At 39.8% G+C, this 23401-nt stretch overlaps 1 non-coding gene across 1 annotated transcript; it reads left to right on the top strand.

Moving 5' to 3' along the window:
- Positions 1-22178: 22178 nt before the first annotated feature.
- trnaa-cgc lies at positions 22179-22250 on the top strand. Its single transcript has one exon. It is a non-coding gene; the product is annotated as a tRNA-Ala (tRNA).
- Positions 22251-23401: the final 1151 nt, after the last annotated feature.

Below are 23401 nucleotides of genomic sequence, written 5' to 3'. Positions count from 1 at the left end.
TTGTTGGTCACTTGCTAATAGAGAAATAGTACATACAATAGAGCGTGACTGACTGAATCATTTGTTCAATATTATCAGTGAGATGCACAACATTTATGTTATTAATTATTTCCACTTTTTTTCTCATAATTTACAGAATTTAGCAGTAACAAAAAGCCCCACTGAAGAATCACTGCAAGGGGCAGGCTAGTTTAAACACTGTGGTCACTCACACTGATCAACGTCAACAGTATCAGCACACATAAAATAAACTCATCTAATTATAAAAATCATTTGATAAATAAATAAATAATAAATATATATAAATAAATAAATAAATAAATAAATAAATAAATAAATAAATATTACTCACCAGGTTGTGAGGTTGGTGTGTTGTCATTAATGGTATAATAGAAATGCTCCTGATCTTGTGTAACAGGATACGCTGCAGAGACACAGAGCAGAAATTACACTGTAAATACGGCTCTTTGAAAAAGTCAAAGACACCAAAAGTGTTATTTACAGCAAAGCCACAGAATTACAGATAACCTCACAACTAAGGTTCACAAATAACCATGAACCACTGAAAGGTTCTTAAGGGAAGTAGTTCCTCTGTGGCATTCACTAAAGAACCACTGTGGAGGAGTGTAACAGGGTGTGCACACGTTCTCCACTAGAAAAAAAGTGGACTGATTTTAATCAATACAAATTTATTTTTTGAGAATTAACTTGATTCAATATATATTATACTTGCAGACTTCAGTGTACTTTAGTGTCATCCACTTGTGCTCCTGGTGCCGTATTACAGAATCTGACCGGTCAGGATAAGATTTTTCACAAATCTGTATTACAGAAGCAAATCTGATCCTAACTAAAGTATATTATCTCTTCTTACAGCATCTTTTCTTCTCTCAAGTTAGGAAATCTTAGCTAACTTTATCGAAGTTGACAACTAACTGTCATGTCTGTTACCTAGCAACCGACCATATGTGCACAGCTGAAACGTAAACACGTAATCAAAATAATCAGGTTAGTTAGCCAGACAGCTAACATTAGCTGCCGTTACTGATGTACAAAAAGGTCAAATAAAACTAAAGTGTGATAGACTGTAAGTAGTGAATACTGTGAGAGCGCCCCCTGCTGTATCAGAGTCGCTGCTTCCCAGTTGCAGTCTCCATTTCCCAAACACTTTAGCCGAGCGTGCTAACGTCATTCCTCCTAATAAACAGACCCACGTTCAGCTCCGTCTCCTCGTTATTCACCACCATCACTGAAATATTTCATCATCAACGTTCACACGAAGGTAATCAGAGGGGCGGTGGAGTTCGAGTCTGAAGTGTCTGGGGTTTTTAAAACGCTATTAGAAAAAAAAGTTAAAGCACCGTTTTCAGTGTAGATAAATGTAACATCATTATGACAGTTATAGTGAACTGTGCTGCCTCTCACTGCATAAACAACAGAAACAGACGGTTAAACAGAAGTTAAGGCAGCTCTGAGGTTTATCCTAAAGTTAGGACAGGATTTAGGAGGTTCAGTCTAGTTAGGATGTTTGTGTGACACTGTTTTCTTATCTGGAGTTCATGATGAGATTATGAAGTTAAGAACTGAGGTCCTGTAACAGCTTCTGTCCTAAATTCAGTCCGTACTGAAGTTGTCATGGTGACTAAACAGATAAGATTTCAGAGGTTTCTGCAATATGACCCCAGGAGGCCCCCTGCTGTGCACATTGAAGTATGCAAGAATATATATATGCAGGAAACCCCATTTGAAATGACACAATAAACTATAGTGCAAAAGTAGCATCATAAATAGTGCAATAAAAAACGTCACCTTTCCTTTTGTAGAAACATCTCCATGAGAACAGAACCAGCACCACAGCAACCAGACAGCAACCTGCTATGATCAGGACTTTCCACGGAACTGAAAATGAAAACACAATCATATCTTCACACTGAGGATGTTCGGCACAAGTTTCCTTTTTAAATGACTTCTGTAAGAAAAATACTATTTTAATCAAGCCATGGCTGCCAGGGTCATTCTCCAGCTTAAAAAGAATACAGACTTACATTTCTGAGTAAAGATACACTGGAGAGCAGCAGGGTGGCCTGACAGACATGTGGAACTGAGTTATTAGTTTCTCACGCAGGTTGTAACAATATTAATGTATTTTAAAACAAACACAAAAAAGGCTTAAACATAAGTGTACAGCTTCAAATGTGACCAGTTTTATAAATTAAATTGTTTCCCCCTTTTTTTCCATTGTGTTTCAGGGTCACCCAGTTGTGGTCCTGGAATCGTCCTGCTCTGCACTCTGAAGTGTGCAAAACCAAAGTAAATAAATCTTCTATTGCACAAACTGAATCTGAGGGACATTCAGTTGGTCATGGACGTAGTTTCAGATCAGCTGACCGCACCGCAGAAACTGAATATTACATCTCGGGTTTTACGAGTAAATTTTGGGATGGAGTGAAGTGAATTCTATGTAAAATTACAGAAGAATTGATACTGTAATTGATGATGCAAGGGGCTCTACCGAGTGTGGCGAGGAGGATGCAGCGCTCAGTCTCTCTGCTGCGGCACCCCGAGGGGGAGGAGGTGTCTCTGAGAGAGGACTGGGGGTGTGTGGCTGAGGAGTCCACGGCGTGTGTGTTTACCAGGATGGTGGACATTCCGAAACCCCCGATGCTGAAAGACCGCGGGGGGTGGGGAATTTGGGGTGTCATGCCCCCGCACACCCCAGGGACTCTACTCAGACTTTGTGAGGTCGCTGGAACGACTCACCTCGAAGGGGTGGCTATGTAGCATCGCGGTACTGGCTACATGCGGAGTGGCCATACAAGGAGGCGTTAACAGAGACCTGTAATGTAAATAAGTTGTTGTTGGTGCTATTCTGTGCTGGGCTGTGGGTTAGAGCACTGTCAGTTCTTATTAGGATAAACTTTGGCCTGATTTCATCTGCAGTTTTCTCTCAAACACGTCCTCAGTGTGATCAGATAAGATCAGATTTTACTTTCCTGCACAAATGACACATCAGCACAAGTTGTTTCCATTTTTATCTGTTTACTTTACTCCTTTGTTACACTATTAATGGACAGGCTTGGCATGGAGGCCTTCACTGGTCCAGAGAGCCAGAAGGTGCTCAGTTTGGGGAGAACTCCAGTGTCCTTGTTTATTCTCTCACCTGCTTACTTAACTGTATAGGGATGTAGAAAAACACATTCCACACTTACACTTGTGTTTGTTGTGGTCAAGATCTGTTAGTGTTTTTTTAGCTGTTCATGCCATGAAGTGAAATCTAAACATGGTCTGATCACTGAAAACGCATGTTGATGTAAGGTGTAATCAGCCTCATGAAGTTAGATACCAGTCATTAATTAGATTAGATACAGTCTAATGAAATGTCCTCCTGCTCAAAGCTCCAGTCATTAAGTAGTGACTGAAGGAGTGGCATTCTGAGATTTATTTTAGCATTAACATAGAAACCAAGAGCCAATTTACATAACTGTGCATATTCATAACTCTTTGCATTCTTAATGTGTTAAGGTCTAATGCTCCAATAACATTTTTAGTCTTTTCTGGGAATACCAGTAATACACAACCAACAATAAAATATTGTCAATTTAATATTCAGTATAGATTTTCTTATGATAAAGAATTGACTTTGAATGTATTGTAAACAAGCAAGCACACAATGAGAGCAGACCAGCACAGACCTCTAAAGAAATCACTTTCTCTTCACCTCAAAATTGAATATGGGGAAAAGTTTATTCATTTTAGCATTTTAGCTGGGGACTTGCTCGTTAGCATGTAGCTAATATTTTATCTTATGGCTTGTACATTCATTCTGCTTTGAGATGAGTAAGTTATTAATCTAACATTAATATCTGTACAGTTTACAGCCAGAAAGTCATGAATGTGTCAGCTGTGATTATAGCATTATTTAATATATAAACCTATGAAATCTGCTTTAAGTTTGTCAGATTTCTACTGATAGCATAATGCTAATTTAATTAGTGCATCTAGATTCCCAATCTAGCGATGGAGTATATATCCAAACTTTATAGTATTCTTTTTTTATGTGTTCAGCTGATAAATTGGTGTAAATTTAGCTTATATAGTTCTGTGTAGTCTGTAGTGCTGGACATTTCTGTTCATTCTCAAATGGATGAACAGAACATTCTTTGTCCACAAATTAATAGAGTGGATAACGTCACCCTCACTGTTCAGGGCTGTAGGAACTGTCCTGAGCTCCCCTGCCCTGCTTATATTTTCCATGTTGGATTAAAAGATTAACAAATACATTTTTAGGCCTTTTTAAGCTCATCTTTACAAAGGGTGCCAGTAATTCTGGAGGCCACTGCAGCTTTTAGGTAGATAGAAATGAACCACATTTCAACACTGTAGTTCTGTTGCAGTGGTATCTACCAGCGTCTGACTGAGAGACTCCATATATAATCAACCTTAGATCTTTAGATATAGAGTCATAGCGTCTGTCTGAAACTGCGATGTGTTTGGTCGTCTGTCCATTATGAGTGGTCAGAATGTCCACTCTCTGTCCGTTGATGTCTCTGCTCCAGGTTACTGTGCTGTTAGTTAGTTTTCCACAGTAAAGGGCAGCAGTGTTTCCCTCTGTCTGACTCACATGTAGAGTCTCTGTTATGAAGGACACAGTGGAGCAGATACAGTGTTAAGTCTGCAGTATTGCTTTAATTTGTATATTTGACCTTATTACAGCTCACAGATCATTGTGTGTTTTCTCTCACTGCACCAGGCCACTGCATTTTCCCTTTATCATTTTAAACCTCCTCTATATGTTACTACGGAATACATGTCTCCCCCTGACTGTACACTACATTCTTTAGAGTGCAATGACTGTAGTTTGAAAAGTCTCAATTTTGGCACTTCTCTTTGAATGACATTTGAAAGCCACATCTCTAAAAGGGTGGAACACTAGGACCCACGGTTTCTTATTACTACAACACAGTACAATTTTTTTCCCCAACCTTTTAAATTCTCCATGCTGTTAACATCAGGCGATATGAGTTTATATTTATATTTAAGATTTTAATGTTATATTCTAGTAGCTTTAGTTAAACTGTGCTTTATTGACTGCTATGATTACCAGCTTTTAGTGGTCACACAGCAGAAACCTCACAGTATTAAATAACCATAATACTGTAGCCAGTAAAACCCAGAATTCTGGGTTGTTATGCTTCTGTTGATTTTACCTCTTGGTTTTCTTATTTTATTTTTTTTTTTATAGTTCACTTCTAAGTGGCTAAAGGTGACGTCTGGATACAGTGTACATCTTTTTGTTATTTTAATCATGATGGTGCTTTGTGTTCAAACCACTTTGGCCTGAATAGCAGCTAACAGACTCCTGTTGGGCTCCTACATGCCTGTGCAAGGTTTGTACAACTGTGCAAGGTTTCATCTGATACCACAACCAGAAATGTTGATTATCAACTCATTAATGGTAATATGCAAGTATATATCAATATTTAACATTTATATTTAATATATATGTCTCAGTTGGGCTGGGGTAAATTTTTTTAAATGTCTGTATAAGTAAAATAAAATAGTAAAAACTAATTCTAAGTATTCCATATATAAACTCAGACTCGTGTAGGTTCACTGGTGATTTTGGATAGCAAATAAAATGTCTATACTTGTGTTGTCCTGGCGACCCCTGGATCCTATCACCACCACTGTAAAGACATCTGAACCATTTCACACCAAACCTCTCTGAATCACTCTAAGATGTAAACACTGAATTATGTAGAACGTTTTAAAATTGGTAGAGTTCCCATGAAACAGATTTGAACTATAGTTTTACTCCTATTGAGATATTATACATTGATAGAGCCTCATTACTGATATCAAATTTATACTATAGCTGTCTTTATATTTGTTGGATATCATTACTAATCATTTAATCCGAATTTATTTAATTTATGATGATACCAGTAGCCATATACTTCACAAAAATATCTTGTGTAACCTGTTTTTGAGTGCTCAACCTGCACATAATTTGGAAATACTAATTCTAATGGTCATAAAATGAATATTCTATAATGATATGGAAGGATGTATTAGGTGAAAGATTGGTAAAGAGGGTATTCCGTTTCAATAGTAATTGGATAAAGTAGAAATCTTCCAAAATAATAGTTAAATATTATAAAACTGAGAGTTCCAGACCAAAAATCTGGATTTTTTTTTCGCCATTTTCATTCCATCTGATCACGAGATCCTACGAGACTCACATCCGGATTTATGAGCTTATGAAGAGGGGCTGTGTGTCCGTCTACATTCTGTGTGAAACTGACCAATGGACACTCAGGAAATCACTAAGGACTGACCATCACGCCGGAAAACCTTCATTCTTCATTCAGCCCACATCGGAGACACATGTGAAGTGGCATACAGAGAATTTACAGCTGCTGAAGTTGCTGCAGCAGGTTTGGAAAGTAGTGATGAAGATAACGGAGCATTTTAACATGAAACATATGAGGATCACGTTATACACAGGTGCATTTAAAGGAGAGCTGACAAAAATTGAGAGAGTGTGAAATCTAAGAAAATGCCCTCAGACCACAGTGGGTTAAAATGAGATGAGAACTTATTTTCTTAACCATGACTAGGCTGCTCAGGGGTCCTCCATTAATATGACATGCTTTAAGTACTCACTATGAATGTCTTGCACATGTCTAATGTCTGTTTTAATCAGATCTGCCTTAAGTAGCATTAAATCTAGGCTGAAACTCAAACAGCTCCTTCTTCCTATATAGTGTGCTAGGCAAGTTATACATTTCTGGCTGGTCCAGTGTGAAATTAGGCACCTGTTGGCTTAATCCCAAATGACCATTTTATAGATACTTTATTCACTTTGGGTGCAGGAGCCAGAATTTTAACTCCTATGTAGTGTACTATGTAGGGAATAGGGGGCCATTTGAGATTCAGCCCCAGTGTGGGAAAATGAATGTACGACACTGTTAGCTTGGTGCTAAATAAGACTGGAAATTGTATAGAAGTGCTAATGGAAATTAGCATTGCGCTCGATGAGATAATTTGACAAAGTAAGAAGATTTATTTGGAACAATCAAGTGTGACTAATATGTAAGAGTACAAGTAATGAGGAGACGCAAGTAATTATTCACAGTTTATTTATTTAGCTTTTTTACTTTGCCACTGGTTATGATTAGGGTGAAGGCATAGTGAAGGCATATAGTAGTAAAGTACATGTTTTGAATCTAAACACCCCCATATTAAGTCTCTGTAAACACTGCTACAGTTTCAGTAGAGTAACATCACTCTAATGCAGGAGTACAGTTAAAGGAATAAAAGTTTGGAGTCAACATTTTGCTTCTTTAGTTTAGAACTGGATCTGCAAGGCTAATGTTTCTAACAAACACACAAACCTCTTCTAAATATACACCCAGTACCTCTGTCAACTCCCTCAATCTACATCCAGGTCTTAATTTAGGTTGCACAAACAAGTTGATGTGGTTTAGAACCCAGTGTGACTCACTATGAACTATAAAAAGGTTCTGGGCCTGATGTGTTGAGCATTTCGTGCCAGTTTCAGATGCAATACAGATCCGTTATGTCCATTTGTTCTGTATGAAATTGGTGCACTAAACCTAAACAGGCAGTTTCCTGGCCATGTACACGGAAAACAACTACCTTAGCAAGTAACCTACAAGCTCCATATGATTTTAAAGTCCTGCCCAAACCATATAAACTTGATCCAATCAAGCTTCTTCCCCCCCAAATCCTCACTGTTAACAGTTCTGTGTAAAACCAGAAGTTTTCTCAGAGAAAGTCATGTTTGCTGTTTGTGTTGAAGACCAGTCTACTGTTGGCTGATTGGCTAAACAGAATGTGGCGGCTGCCTTCTTTGGCATAACGATGAAATCTGGTGAACTGTTTTGCTGTGTGGCAGATTTCACGTACAGTGGACACGTACAGTAATGCGATATGTTAAGATTTTGCCTCATAGGTCGAAAGTATGCTGTTCATTTTGATTGGGAACAGAGGGAGGAAGCAGCACCACTTTTCAGACCAATTCAGCTGACAATTTAATAAAATCTATAAAAATATATTCATCAAAATAAATAGGATTAGTGACATTAGACACTCATTCACCAGCAATTTGAAAACAAATAAGAGCCACAAATAACAGCATGAAAAACTGAAATATATTTCATTTATTTGTAGTACATTTTACATGACTCTGTAAACTCCAAAATTGGATTGTACTTATTGTTTATTAGTCGTGCCTGCCATGTACTGGAAATGGAAATATTAAATATATTTATATTTATTTTATAAATATAAAATAGTAAGCCATGCCAAACTACTGAGGGCCTTGCGGCTAATGACATACAATGGCATGCAAAAGTTTGGGCACCCATGGTCAAAATTTTCGTTACTGTGAATAGCTAAGGCGACTAAAAGATGACCTGATTTCCAAAAGAGATTTTAAAAATTTCTTTAATATTTTAAGCAAGATTACTTTTTATCTCAATCTTTTAACGTTTCAAATAACAGAAAAGGAAAAAGAGCCTGAGGCAAAAGTTTGGGCACCCTGCATGGTCAATGCTTGGTAACACCCCTTGTGGCAAGTATAACAGCTTGTAAATGCTTTTTGTAGAAGGCTGAGAGTCTTTAAGTTGATTTTTGGGGGATTTTCACCCATTTCATCTTTGCAAGTGTAGGTTGAGACATACGCCTTTCAGATTGCGTAAGGGTGGTTCTTCAGCATTCACCTGGGCTAAGACTTTGCTGATAACTGGATCAGCATGCTGTTGCTGCATCAATTCAGTTGCAGTGTAAATAGGAACTGTGAGGTGCCCATCACTTTGTTCCTCTGCCTCAAAGATGGTTGGCACTCCTTCTGATTGGAGAGATAATGATTCAACCAGGACAAGAGAGGGAGAATCTTTACTGGCATAAACTAACTGGTGTCTCTGGCACACAGCAGTGACAACATCAGAACTGAGAAATCTGGAATCATCACAGGACTCTCGAAGATGATGGGAAGTGAACTGGCTGATACGCTCACTCTCTCCTTGTGATTCAATGTCATTAAGCAAAGGACTATGAAGGCGTCTCGACAACCCATCCGCATCCTGATTTTCTTTACCAGCTCTATACTTAATGCTGAATGTGAAAGTAGACAACGCAGTTAACCAGCGATAGCCGGCAGCCTTAACAATTTTAGAATAGTCTTTTACAAAGCGCCTATAATAACCTGAAAATCCTAAAAAGGACCTGAGTTCTTTCAGGTTTTGGGGCTTTGGCCAGGCTTTCAGGGCACAAATCTTTTCAGGATCAGTCTGGACTCCTTCTCGGGACACAACATGCCCAAGGTACTGCACCGATGTCTGGAAGAAAGTACACTTCTGAGGGGATAATTTGAGGCCATATTCTCTGAGGCGAGTAAGTACATGCAAGAGCCTTGCTTCATATTCCTCCAGGGTCTGTGAAAATACTATTAAATCATCAAGGCACAGAAGTACCTCCTTCAAATTTATATCACCCATGCACTTCTCCATCAAACGTTGAAAAGTGCTTGGGGCATTTGTTAATCCCTAAGGCATCCAGTTAAATTTCCAGAACCCTAGAGGTGTCACAAAGGCTGTTTTGGGTTTATCTTCCTCTTCCATCTCTATTTGATAATATCCAGGCTTTAAGTCCATCACCGAAAACCATTGTGAGCCAGTGAGAGCAGTGAATGACTCCTCTAGATTAGGTAATGCATATGCATCTCTGACTGTTTGCAAGTTCAATTTCCTATAATCCACACACAATCTTACATCTCTGTTCTTCTTCCTAACAACTACTATAGGAGAAGAGAAAGGTGACTCAGACTCGCGTATAACGCCTGCCTCGAGTAATGTCTGAAGATGCTTCTGGACAGCTTCATAATCGCTGGGGTGAATAGGCCTTGCTCTTTGTTTAAAAGGAGTCTTATCTTTTAGTTTTATGTAATGTTTAACCTTTGTGGCATGTCCAAAGTCGAGATCATGCTGTGCAAATACATCAGCAAAGGATCTTAACTTCTCAGCGATTCTGGTTTTCCATTTCTCTGGCAAAGCAGAACTCCCAAAATGGAAACTTAGGCCTTCACTCTCAGTACTGTTTGTCTGACTAGTTGATGTGCTACCACAGTGAACTGCGTGTGAGGAAATTCCTTCTTTCTCTGAGCTACTAAGAGCTTGCTGAGGGATACTGAGCTCAGCAATGATACAGCAAGTAGGTAAAGTTATATCTCGGTCAGTCTCATTTCGCATCGTTACAAAGATTTTGTGTGGATACTGCCTTGGCAAAGTTACCAGACAAGAGTCAACAAAGCTTCCACCAGGCATGACTGAAGTGCTTGGCTGTTCTAGTAGTGCCCATTCCGAAGCAATAACAGAAGTGACATTCACAAAGCCTTCAATAAGACTCTTCTGGCCTGCAGGAATAACTTCAGGCTGTTTACTCTTCAGCCTTACAAGACCAATCTTCCCACTTTTCATTTGCTTACTTCTCAGCTTCAGAGTTTTCAGAATCTGACTATAACCATAGACAGGCGTATTGTGAGGGGAGATTTCTTGTTCACAGTACTGGTCATAAAGCACATCAAGATCTCAAGTACCTACGAGAAGAGGCAAATGACTATTGGAGTGGGTGTCAGGTACTACTAAGGCGAGGGTAGTGATTTCTGGCTTGGTCTTAACAAAGTTTTCTGGGAAAGTAATGCTAACCTCTACGTAACCTAAATATCGGACTGATAGACCATTGGCTCCTTCCACTTCCAATAACTGACTGACAGGTTCGATAGGCTGGTTAGACAAATGATCTTGATAAAACTTCCATGACACTGTTGTAACTTGTGAACTGGTATCAAGCAAGCAGTTACAGTCTATGCCTGATAGTTACATTGGATGTACATTTCTGACCAATTAAGCCTTTGGGTAATTTCATGCGACTTTCTCCTTCCTGCTTTACTGTTTTTGACCAAGAGCTCAGCATGGGGCATGTCTTATTGTCTTTAGTTCCCACTAGCCCCGCAATGGGAACAGTTTCTGGTTTAAGGAAGAATCAGTGGCATTCTGTTCATCCCAAATGCGTTGTTTCTCTCGCAACTCTCCTTTCTTCGCACTCACAAGAACAGAGTTCGGCAAAATCTCCAGCAGGTATGCCACCTCTCTTCACCACACTGTTCAAAGCAGACTGGAGCCTGTGTAAGTAAGACGAAGGCTTCTCGCCCGCATTTTGATTGATGTTAAGAAATTTGGCGAATAATTCATCCCCATCTTCCACAGTGCCATATGCGGAATCAAGCACATTTACATATGCACTGGGTGCTGAATGAGGCCCTAGATACTTGATAAGATCAGATGCAGGCGGCAGAAAACTCTCAACAATTCTGCGAACAGCTTGTTGGTTGGAGAGACCAGGATCAGCAAGATAAAATTCAATAATGCTTCGCCATATGTCGTAATCAACCTCATGACCTGGGCACGGGGACCTGCCTGAGAATGGTCGCAGCTTAGCACCAGAATGTGATGGAGAGACTATTTCACTACGTTTTACAATGTGCTCCACCACCCGTTGCACTTCTGGACTGCAGAGTTGATCAGGAGGTAGTGGGTTAGTAGGATTCTTCTTGTGAAATCCTGCCCTAGGCTCAGGGGACATTGTGTTACTGTGCATATCGTTAGGTTCTGCGGAAGAAAATGGGGCAGCGTTCGAAAGAGCATGATCATCTGCAGCGGGGCAATTCGGAGCTTCCCCTGCTGTGGGTGAAGGACAACAATCATCAATTTTGAAAGTAACTGAAATGACTGGAATATTTCATACTTTCACACATACATGTACATGCTGTTACATCCATGCTGTCCCTGAAATTTCTTTCTCTGTCCCCACTGATTTTAACATGTCCTTGCCTGCTTCACATCTACTTGGGTTTGCGTCACACCTACGTTACACAAGTGTCCAATCGTGGCAGACGGGGTGGAGTCGCCCTCATCTTCGGCTAGTTTAGCCTCCCCTGCTAGAAAAACCGGCACAGACCAGCACGGCTGGTTACCAGCAAAAACAGCATGTGTTTTGTTTTAGATGCTGGTGTATTGGTCAACCAGCAGGACTGTGTGGTGTGACCAGCTAAACCAGCACCAGATCTGTAGTCTGTGCTGCTTTTTCAGAAGCGCCAGTAAGCTAAATGGAAAGTCATGAAAACGTTTTTGATAAGTTCGAACATAAATTTTTCAGGAATTGCTTTGTCTGGCAGTGAGCACTGCTGTTAGCCATGATGTATTGTCAAGTCAGGTCAGGTCAAAATTTATTTGTATAGCGCTTTTTACAACCAGCGTTGTCACAAAACAGCTTTACAGAAAAATGCTAAAACATTTTATTGCTTTCCTTTGGTTGTTATTAGACATGGAGCTTTCATCATGCTAACTATCCACCTAGCAGAGGAAAGTGATGGAGTTTTACTTTTTTAGTAAAAAGTACTTTTGTAGTAACTTTTTCATGCAGGGTCAGTTGGTGTTACGTTTTTGCATTAAATGAAATGATTGCTCAAGAGGGAGCAAATACTTTCTCACAGCACTGTATATGCTACTTGTTGGTAGCACATCTAACCCAGGCTTTCTCACTTGCACAGATACACTGAAAAGCACAGGCACTTTCACATCAGTCAGCTGTGTGATGAGAACCGTGTCTGTCTGTGGTGAGCGTGTCAGGTGTGGTTCTTCTGTGGTTTGAGATGTGATCTGAAATCTTTTTAGAGACACTGTTTTGAGAACAAGTGCGCTTCTGAAACTACACTGCGTTTGTGGTTTCTGACACATTATCTACTAATATGGGTAAACGTATGTCACATCGCTCAAAACAGTAGCAGCAGATATACTGTGAGGCCAAATGTACACTACATGGACAAAAGTATTGGGACACACCTTTTAGTCATTGAAGGTGTTTTATTCAGTCTCATTGCCACAGGTGAATAAAATCAAGCACCAGCCATGCAGTCTGCCTTTACACACACATTAGTGAAGGACTGTTTCATTCTAAAGAGTCACTGAATTTGAGCGTCGTGCTGTAATAGGATGCCACTGTTGCAACATGTCAGTTCATGAAATCTCTTTTCCTCGATGAACCGTGTGTGGTATTATTGAAAAGAGGAAGTGTTTAGGAACCACAGCAACTCAGACACGAAGTGTCAGACCACGTAAGGTTACAGAGCAGGTCGCAGAGTGCTGAGCAGCAGAGAGCATAAAAGGCTCTGCTGATCAATAACGGCCGAACAGCTGCATGTAAGCCTTACATCACCAAGCAGAATGGATGGAGCAATGTAAAACACACCACCACTGGACTCTGGAACAGTGGAAACGTATTCTGTTGAGTGACCAATCACACTTTTCTATCCGTCAGTCTGATGGATGAGTCTGGGTTTGGTGAATGCCAGGAGAACGTTACCTGCCTGACTGCACTGTGCCAGCTGTAAAGTTTGGTGGAGGAGGGATGATATGTGGTTGTTTTTCAGGGGTTGGTCTAGAACCCTTAGTTCCAGTGAAGGGAAAGCTTAATGCTTCAGCACCAAGACATTTTGGACAATTGTACACTTCCAACTTTGTGGGAACAGTTTGGGGAAGAACCTTTTCTGTTCCAGCATGACTGAGCCCCAGTGCAAAAAGCAGCTCCATAAAGGCCTGACTGGGTGAGTTTAGTGTGGAAGAACTTGACTGACCCTCACAGAGCCCTGACCTCAACCCCATCACACACCTTTGGGATGAACCTTTGGGAGATTGCTAGCCAGGCTCTCTCGTCCAACATCAGTGTCTGACCTCACAAATGCTCTTCTGGATGAATGGGCTAAAATTCCCACAGACACTCTCCAAAATCGTGTAGAAAGCTTCCCAGAAGAGTGGAAGCTGTTAGAGCTGTTGGTGTAATGTGTAGCTGTCCCAATACTTTTGTCCATTTAGTGTATGTGGACACCTGACCATCACACCTGTATGAGTTTGTTGGAAATTCCATTCCAAAACCGTGGGCATTAATATAGAGTTGGCCCCCCTTTGTGGCAATAACAGCCTCTACTTTTCTTACGTTTTGAGGTCAGGGCTCTGTGCAGACCACTGGAGTTCCTCCACACCAAACTCATCAAGCCATGTCTTTATGGAGCTCACTTTGTGCACAGGGACACAGTCATGCTGCAACTGGAAAGTGTCCCCAAACTGCTGCTACAAAATCAGAAGCATATCATTGTCTAAAATGTCTTGGTCTGCTGTAGCATTAATGAAGTTCCCGACACAGTTCTTACGCTGATGCTGCTTCCAGAGGAATTGTAGTTTGGAACTCTGTAGTGAGTCATGCAATAAAGAATAGGTGAATTTTACAGGCTACACATTTCAGCACTTGGTGGACCCTCTCTGTGAGTTTGTGTGGTCTGCTGCTTTGTGGCTGAGCTGTTGTTGCTCTGAGATGCTTCCATTTCACAATAATAGCTCTGACAATTGATCAGGACAGACTGAACAGGGCAGACATTTCACAAACTGACTTGGTACAACAGATGTGGAAAAGGTAGCATCCTTTGACGGTGCCATGTTTAAGGTCACTGAGCTCTTTAGTACGACCCACTGATGTTTGTCTATGGAGGTTGTGTGCCTATGTTGCTGATTTTACACACCTGTTAGCAATGGGTGTGGCTGAACACCCAAACACAATCATCAGGAGGGGTGTCCACATATTTTTGCCCATATAGTGTATCTTGAACCCTGAATTTAGTCTGCTGTGCAAAATTGAAATACATCTGCAGTTTGAAGGCACTGTGTTGTTCATAAAGGCAGGTCAAAGTCATAGCAATCCAAATTTTCCCAAGTGACTCACTGTGGTAGTTTTTTGGGGGGGTTTAATGGTGTAGTTCTCTTCAGATGTGATGAGTCACTACTGCTAGCTATAGTGAACTATGCTGCCAGCTATAGTGAACTATGCTGCCTGTCACAGCTGCCTAAAAACAAGAGAATTAGACGCTTAAACAGCAGTTAGGACCCTGTTGGGGTTTATCCTAAAGTTAGGACAGTATTTAGGAGGTTTAATCTAGTTTGGATGTTTGTGTGATTTCTGTTTTCTTATCTGGAGTTAATGATGAGATTATGAAGTTAGGAAGTGTTATTCTGGAATAGCTTCTGTCCGGAATTCAGTCCAATATCACTCAGTGACGTTCGCTCTGTATCTGTGAGGAGATCCTGGTTTTATGTTTACAGTCTTTCTAAACAGGTGTTGTCCTTCATATTTACCTGCCAGAGCAGAGCAATATTTACATATTTCACTGCCAGAGCAGAGCAGAGCTGGAGGAAACCCAGCTACGTCTCCTGACTGTAATTCTCTCCTGATTAAACAGGTCAGTGAGGTTTAAATCCTCAACATTCAGACACTCAAACACCATAATGATCAATATAAACCTTTAACTTCATCTTCCACTCAGTTCAGCTGAATGAGATGTTAAATCTTGTGTTTTAGGAGTTGTTGAAGTTTCCTGAAGCTGAAGAAGCGCTCGGTGCTGTGAGCTGACGGTGAGCTAAAGCTTACAGCACCCACACTTTCTCACCTGGTGTTCGGTTTAGCAGTTATTTTGGTTTCCTAGGACTTTGTTTTTATGTGATGTCTAGAAATTAATACTCAATAGTCACAAATAAATCTGGACACTGCCGTCTTAAAATATACGTCACAGATAAACAGAGAACCAGGGTTAGGGTTAGCAAACTAAGCAAACAAATGAGTTAGCTTACTGCTAATGTTACTTGCTGATGAGAATTTTTAAAACTGAATTTACAAATAAAGTTCACAATTATCTCAAAAAGCACATTTTAATCACAGATGTGAGTTTACATACAACAAGCTGATTTATGTACATTCATTGTAGATATTGAGCAGTAACATAGTAAAAATGAATCACCTTAACAGCTGGATTTCAGCACTACCACAAGTCAACAATTCATGAAGTCCCTGATAAAAGTACTTTTTGTACAAAGAAGTTCCTTCAATATGCATAAACAGGTCTGGAGACACCAAACCAAGCTGTTGGATTTGAGTGCTGGCAAGGTAAGTCAGTCTGAGCTGTGACTGTAAAGCACTATTGAATTACATTCATGCTGTAAAGCTACAGGTTCAAATCCCTTCATGATGCACACAAAACTTTAAATAATAAAAATAACAAATGTACTTATATTGATTTAACAAAGTTTTGTGAAAAAAAGTATAATGAAGGAAAAAAAGAACAACTAAGTTTAACAGAATAACAGAACCTAAGAATGTCTGAACTGCACAATCTGTCAAAAATCTATTTTTAACCACTTTAATCCCCTGCAAAAAAACAGAAATATAGTAAAAAGCATCTAAAACATATTTAAATTCCAAAGGTAAGTTAAGTATCATCCTACGAAAAAAGAATAATGAATAACAAACAGCACATCAACACAGAATGACATGAAATGCAAAACAACAATGAATTAAAACAGAAGTAAAAGAGTTCACATTCTGAACATCAATATGGAGAAGAATATTACATCTGTATAATTTACATACTGATACAAATGAGAAATTTGGGCAGTGATGTGTAAAAGGAAAGTTACAACCAGATACAAACAGAACAGTTCAGTACAAGAGCAAGAACATCAGTCAGATCAATGCAATACAAGCAGCCCAAACTAGAGGTCAGTATAGTAGCAGTAATGAAGTGAAAGCAGTAAAGTCCAGGGTTTATTGTTGTTGGGGTCTGAATATCAGTGCACAACTGTTCACCTCGTTCCTGATTTAGACACAACTTTTTAAAATTTCTGCATAATTAAGAGAAAAATAAGTAAACGGAGTCATTCAGAGTGGTTTGGTGTGAAACTTTCTGTTCTAGAGTCAGAACTGTTTCACAGTGTGGTGATAGGAACCAGACGTCCACCTCTAAATGCTCCCTCACAGAAGTTACTACAGTAAATGGTTATGAATTCACTGCCTGATGTATAACAAACTGTTCTACAATAGTTTTGAGATTTTTTTGGGCTAAAACATATTTAGTAAATAAAATGTCTATATCTGTGTTGTAGTCATGGCGACCCCTGGTTCCTATCACCACCACTGTAAAGACATCTGAACCATTTCACACCAAACCACTCTGAATCATCTCAGTTATCCGGTTCTGCAGTCTTTGGAAAATTGGAATTCCCCTTTAGTAACATCTTTAAAAGGCATCATATTTGTAATGAACTTTTTAAGCTTCTCAGTCATGCAGAGATAATATTTGACATAATATTTGAAAATTAAAATATTCAGTAGTTGCAGTTACTGACACAGCTGTATTTTATAAAGATACGTGACTGTAAGTGAGCTTAACTAAAGCAAGGAACGAAAGGCAAATAAGGCTTGTGGCAAACATGCTAGATTTGAGTGTGTGCATGGTGAAGCCAGAGGATTTAATCATAATTTACTGTGAGTTCAGAAGGTTTTGATATTTCAAAAATGCAGCTGTAAAAGTAGCCTTTATTTACAGCTGAGATTCCCAGCTCCAGGCCCGGAGGCCTCCTTACACTCTACTATTACATGTTTTCACCACTATAACAAATCATATTGTTTTATGATGTGAGATCTGGGATGGTTCTTATAGCAAGACTGATTCTGGGCTCAGGCTTCACGTGTATTCCAGAATTAAATCTGTTTTTGTAAAGTTAATCCACATAATCCACAAGGGCATGTACATTTTGACTTTTAAAACATGATAACTGTTAGAGACATACATTTACAAGTATTATTTTAAACTAATGGCCTCAGAGAGACACTATTCTATTCAGGTGCTGATTTAAAGGCTGATTAAAAGTTACTGATCAAGTTGTGAGATTCTGTATGAGGCGACTGAGTGGAACAATGATGGAGAAACAGTTTGTGTGTTCACCTGTGGTGTTGAGTGTTGGGTGTTACTCTGGGGTTATAAGGTCTCGTACACTGTCTGTTGGTAATCTGATTGTGGCAATGGAAGACAGTTTGATTGATATTCTCTGATATCGACATGCAGTGCAGCAGCACATGAGAAGATCATATTTATTAAGTAAATGATGTTTCTGCAATTCCCAACTGGAACGTAAGGACAGTTCATTGTTTGCCTTCATTCGGTTATGTGAGGAGTGCGTAACTCTGGTCCTGGAGGGCAAAGTTCAGCACAGTTTGGTGATTTACCTGCTCATACACACCTGATTCAGCTCATGGGGTAACTGCCTGGTTTAGTGGGTGCGTTTGAGCAGGAAGCCTATCAACCTCTGCTGAACATCGGCCCTCCACGGCTGGAGTTGTGCACCCCTGCGTTATTGCCCTACACAGAGATCGCAGGATTATTTTTAAGAGAGTAATTACACAAACTATAATGCATTAATTCAGCATCTAACCCCCTTATCCTCATGGGTCACGAGTGTGGTGGGGGGTGGGGGAGCTGGAGCCTATCCTAGTGCTCATTGGGCGGAAGGCAGGATATACCCTGGACAGGTCGCCAGTCTGTCACAGGGCAAACACACACATTCACACACACCGAGGGTCATTTAGTAGTACCAACTGGCCTCACATCATGTCTTTAGACTGTGGGAGGAAACTCACATAGACATGAGGAGAGGATACAAACTGCACACAGAAAGGACCCTCGTTAGGTGACAGCACTGCCCCACTGCCCCATTGTGCCCTTTGTCCTTCACACATAGTTCCTGATTCCCTTTTTTGGACCTAAATTGGGGGCGTGCATGGGTACTGGGGGACTCGGTTAACCGTCAAAGTACCATTTAAATACTGAATCACTGTTTAGGTTCTCATTCTGTTTTAGCACCGGACTACAGAAAATACACAGAAAAACAGCAGTGCTGTCACCTCACGAGGGTCCTTTCTGTGTGCAGTTTGTATCCTCTCCTCATGTCTATGTGAGTTTCCTCCCACAGTCTAAAGACATGATGTGAGGCCAGTTGGTACTACTAAATTACCCTCGGTGTGTGTGAATGTGTGTGTTTGCCCTGTGACGGACTGGCGACCTGTCTGTTTTTCTGATCATTCACACTGAAGTGTTTGAGCCTGGACTTTTTATATGAGGCACAATAAAGGGCAGCCAATCAGAACTGAGGCCATTTACATATATTATTCTTAAAGGTGCAGTAACAAAAACAGCCTGCAACTCTAACGGATACAAAGAAGTTGGGAAAGTGTGTAAAATCAAACTGGGTTTGCTGCACATAATCAAACAAAGGTTATAAGTGGACCTCAGCCAATCTGGGAACCTGGATAAGCAAACCAGCAGGTCCACTTTCAGACAACAGGTGTTGTGGCTCAAACGTGAGTCGGGGCCTGTGGAGTGGTAATTAGCGTGTTTATGGTTTGTGCTACATTATGAAGATCCGTGTTAAGTGATGTCTGTAACTGTCTGATATTAACTTTGATCTACAGAGTTTGATTCCAGATTGGTGGATATGTGAGCTCATTTTACGTGCGTTAATTTTTCACTAGTGAGGTTCATGTTTCTCATACAAAACATAATATGTCATACAAATGGTCAAGCTCTTAAATAGTTCCTGTAAATAGTCAAAAGAAAACATTTAAACAACCGAAATAACTCTTTTGTGCGAGAGCTGGGTCTGCATGATGCATAAAATAAGTTTAAAATAAGTCTAAAACTAAAATAAGTTAAAACAGTCAGCGACCTCTTGTGCACTGAATCACGCCAATGTTTATCAGGCACTATGTTCTTCATTAAGGGTCACATATTCAATGGTAGTGTAGACGTCATCATACGGCATCTCACAGTGCTCTGTTAAAACATGGAAAGAAGCAGAGTTAATACAGCACTTCATACAGGGAGCAGTGGTTGTCAGTAATGTGAAGCTGAAGCACAGGAAATCCTCACCTTTCCTCGTTGACCGGTACTTCTTTATGGAAAGCAAAGCCAGCGCCAGCAGCAGAACCACACCTCCAATGACTATAAGTAATATCCAGAGCCCTGAAACAGTAAATATTGACTTCTCAGTGTGGGTCAGGAAAAGACATTTTAGTTCAGTGGAAGGTTTTGATGGACCTCATTTCACATTTAATGTTCATTTTATATTTTCTATAACACTGTGTAATTTCAAAGTAGCAGCAAACATAAAACATGAACATCTGAGAGTGTAACACAATTAAAAATGGCAAATTATTTTTTTAATGAGACTTTACAATAATCTCAATATGCGACTATAATAATCTCAATATGCGACTATAATAATCTCAATATGCATATATTTTTTAAAACGTGAGCCAGGTGGAATTTGAAGTGACAGTAAACAAATATACAGCTGAGAAATGCGGGTGGTAGTGAGGATCAGTTGGGTCTCTCAGATAACTCCATTCAAACTTCCTCCATTCAATTCCAGACTGACCCTGCAGCAGATCAAGGCATCATTACCTGCATTTATTTACACATCTATGTATGTAAATGCAGGTAATGTCATAAAGATGGGTCATGTAATTATTATCAGTGTTTCTCTGTGATTTTTGCCCTATTTTTTTAAGAGTGTCATGCTTCTCTCTGATCCCGCTGTCACTACCTCCCTGCCTCCGGACTCCATCTCCCAGAACACCTCACTGGATCATGACCTTGGATATCCCTCACATGACTCTCCACCGCTCTGCTTCACCTGACTACTGATTGACCTCACCTGTTCCTTGTTTTATGTGACCTATTAGTTTGGTATATAAGCCTGGGCTTTAGCGTGGGACCTTCGTGAAGTATTGCCTTTGTTTACAGAGCCTAACCAGTAATTAATTATTATTTACTCTAGTATGAAGATATTCAGTGCTTATGCATGTGTAATAAGGCCCCTGTGAAGCCTTCAAACCAAATATCTTATCAGCAGCTAAATTAGCCAAATGTAAATGTCTCGTAAAGCACACTGTTCTGTGTGTGTCCATCATTCCTGAAGAGACTGCGGCCTCATGTTTATTTACTCGTACCTTTCCTGTTGGGGTGGTTCTCTTCATATGTATCTCTCTTTCCTGTTGATAAAGATCAGTCAGAAACACAGGTAGCATGTGATTATCATGTGAACTGAATAGTGTGTACATAACATAATCAGCTGTATGAAAGAATGAAAACACTAGTCTTTCCTGCTTTTCTGTGACTAAAGTTTACCCAACATGTTCACATGTAATGTAATCTTAATGTGTCTCACTGCTCTTGTTCCACTCTTGTTCAGTCTGTGTAGATTTTGTTTTCTTTCTTGAAGCTTTTGGAGGTTCTGCAAAAGAAAACACACCAAGTCTTAACTGGTAAAACACTTTTGAGCAGATTTACTGTCACTTTGTGCTGGTGGGGCCAGTTTAGCAGCTTATCTACTCAGAACTTCATACAAATGAAGATCATCTTTCAACATCCAGCCTCTTCACTAACATCTGACCAGTGCAGCACAACCATGTTTCATGTCTCACATGCTTTTGTACTGAAGCTGTTTCTGCCTGGTAGGAGATACTTTTGCCAGTTTTCAGGTTTAAACTGTGACTTATTAGGTTGAAATATGACTTGTTTTCTCAAGACTTTGACTTAAAATGAACAAATAATGACAGTCCATAAAAATAGCTATAATCATATACAAGAAAATCCACGTCTCTGTTTTGAAACTTGAGCTAGTGTGGTGAGCTGAACCTGACTTCTGTGCACAGTATATCTGGAAAGTGTGAAATCTCTGTTTAGTTTCACAGAAAGTACTTGGTGTTTGGGAGCTGTATGATTTTGAGTGTAACTTCTAAGATACATGCACTTTTAGAGATGCATATTGTTGTTGATCTTTCAGGGTCTGTAATTTTATTTCTTTTTATTAATTTTTATTTGTTTATTAAGAATTTAAATATCAACATTGTCCAGTTGTTTTTATTTTTCTCCATTGCTTGAACGTGACAGCTGTCCTTTAAACTGTCTGAAAATTTCAGATGAATGGACAAACAGAAATGCTCCAAATCAGTTGGAACAAAACCTCTATTTAAGAGAGGCATGTTCTTTTTGGATAGTGATGATATCTTAGTTTTATTTGTTTTTATTTCATGGATGTGTGTAAAGTGCTTTTAAGCTTTTGGAGAAGGAACTATTTATATAAAACAATGTATTATTATTTCTGGCTCAGTGCACATATAAACCACAATACAGGAATAATGAAGTAATGTGGGAAGGGGATGTAGCTCAGTGGTAGAGCGCATGCTTCGCATGTATGAGGTCCTGGGTTCAATCCCCAGCATCTCCAATGAAACACATCCATGGTTTGGGGGCAGTCATGGGCTGGAGGTTAGGAAACCAGGCTGCCGTTTTGATCCCCTGAGCCGACAGTACGTGACTAAAGTGCCCTTGAGCAAGACACCAAACCCCCAACTGCTCCCCGGGCGGTGTGGATAGGGCTGCCCACCGCTCTGGGCAAGTGTGCTCACTGCTCACTAGTGTGTATGTGGTGTTTCACTGCACAGATGGTTTAAATGCAGAGGTGAATTTCCCCATTGTGGGACTAATAAAGGGTAACTTAACTGAATGAATAGCAGAGATTGCAGAGCCTAAGAGATTCAATATGTGCTTTTAAACAATCACTTGGAAAGAAAACTGTCAGATCATTATGTAGACAAAGTCTAATCTTCTAAAATGTTCTTTGATAGTCTAAAATCTACCACGTGTTTTAGTAAATAACAACAATTTTGTTTATTTTTTTGTTTTTAATTCAATTTATCAAATTATGAATGAAGTGGCATGTTGGGCATTTACATATATTTCTTCAGCAGAGGGAACGGTTCTAGTTAGAACCATGAGTTCTATATAGTACCATTCCATATTTAAATGGTTCTTGGCATGGTGAAATGATTCAGGATTGATTGAGAATGTTTTGAATATGGTTCTATATAGAACCTCGTCTTTTCATTGCTATCGTTTTATTGCTCTATTATTAGCAGCGGCTGGTGCTGCAGGAATGATAGGAGCATGTGTCGAGAGTGAGATGTTAACAGTCAGTCACACCATAGTTTTTAGATTTGGCTCAAAATGTTCAAAAACCTAATAACAAAGGAGTTTTGACAACAGGTCCATGTAAAACAAAGACATTATTAACCCCTTACTGCATTTTTAAGGATGTTTATATTAACTATAGTCATTTTTGTCTTTTGTGACAGTGAAAATGCCATGTCACATCAACGCACATCTGGATCTGGAACGTTTTAGCAGCGGTTTTGTCAGGGTGGTATGTTCAGAGGAATGTGTGCATGTTTGCTGTAGCAGCTAGCAGTAACAACATGGCCTCTTTTCCACTGCAGGGCCGAATGGTCCCAGCATGGAGCGCAACTATTTCACATCTACACTTGTTTGCCACACAATGCTCAAAATGTTTTCTCGACAAGGTTGGCTAACCATGCACAG

This window comes from Colossoma macropomum, unplaced genomic scaffold (assembly GCF_904425465.1).
Source record: "Colossoma macropomum unplaced genomic scaffold, Colossoma_macropomum, whole genome shotgun sequence".
NCBI classification, from domain to species: domain Eukaryota; kingdom Metazoa; phylum Chordata; class Actinopteri; order Characiformes; family Serrasalmidae; genus Colossoma; species Colossoma macropomum.
This window is presented reverse-complemented; position numbering and strand designations above follow the sequence as displayed.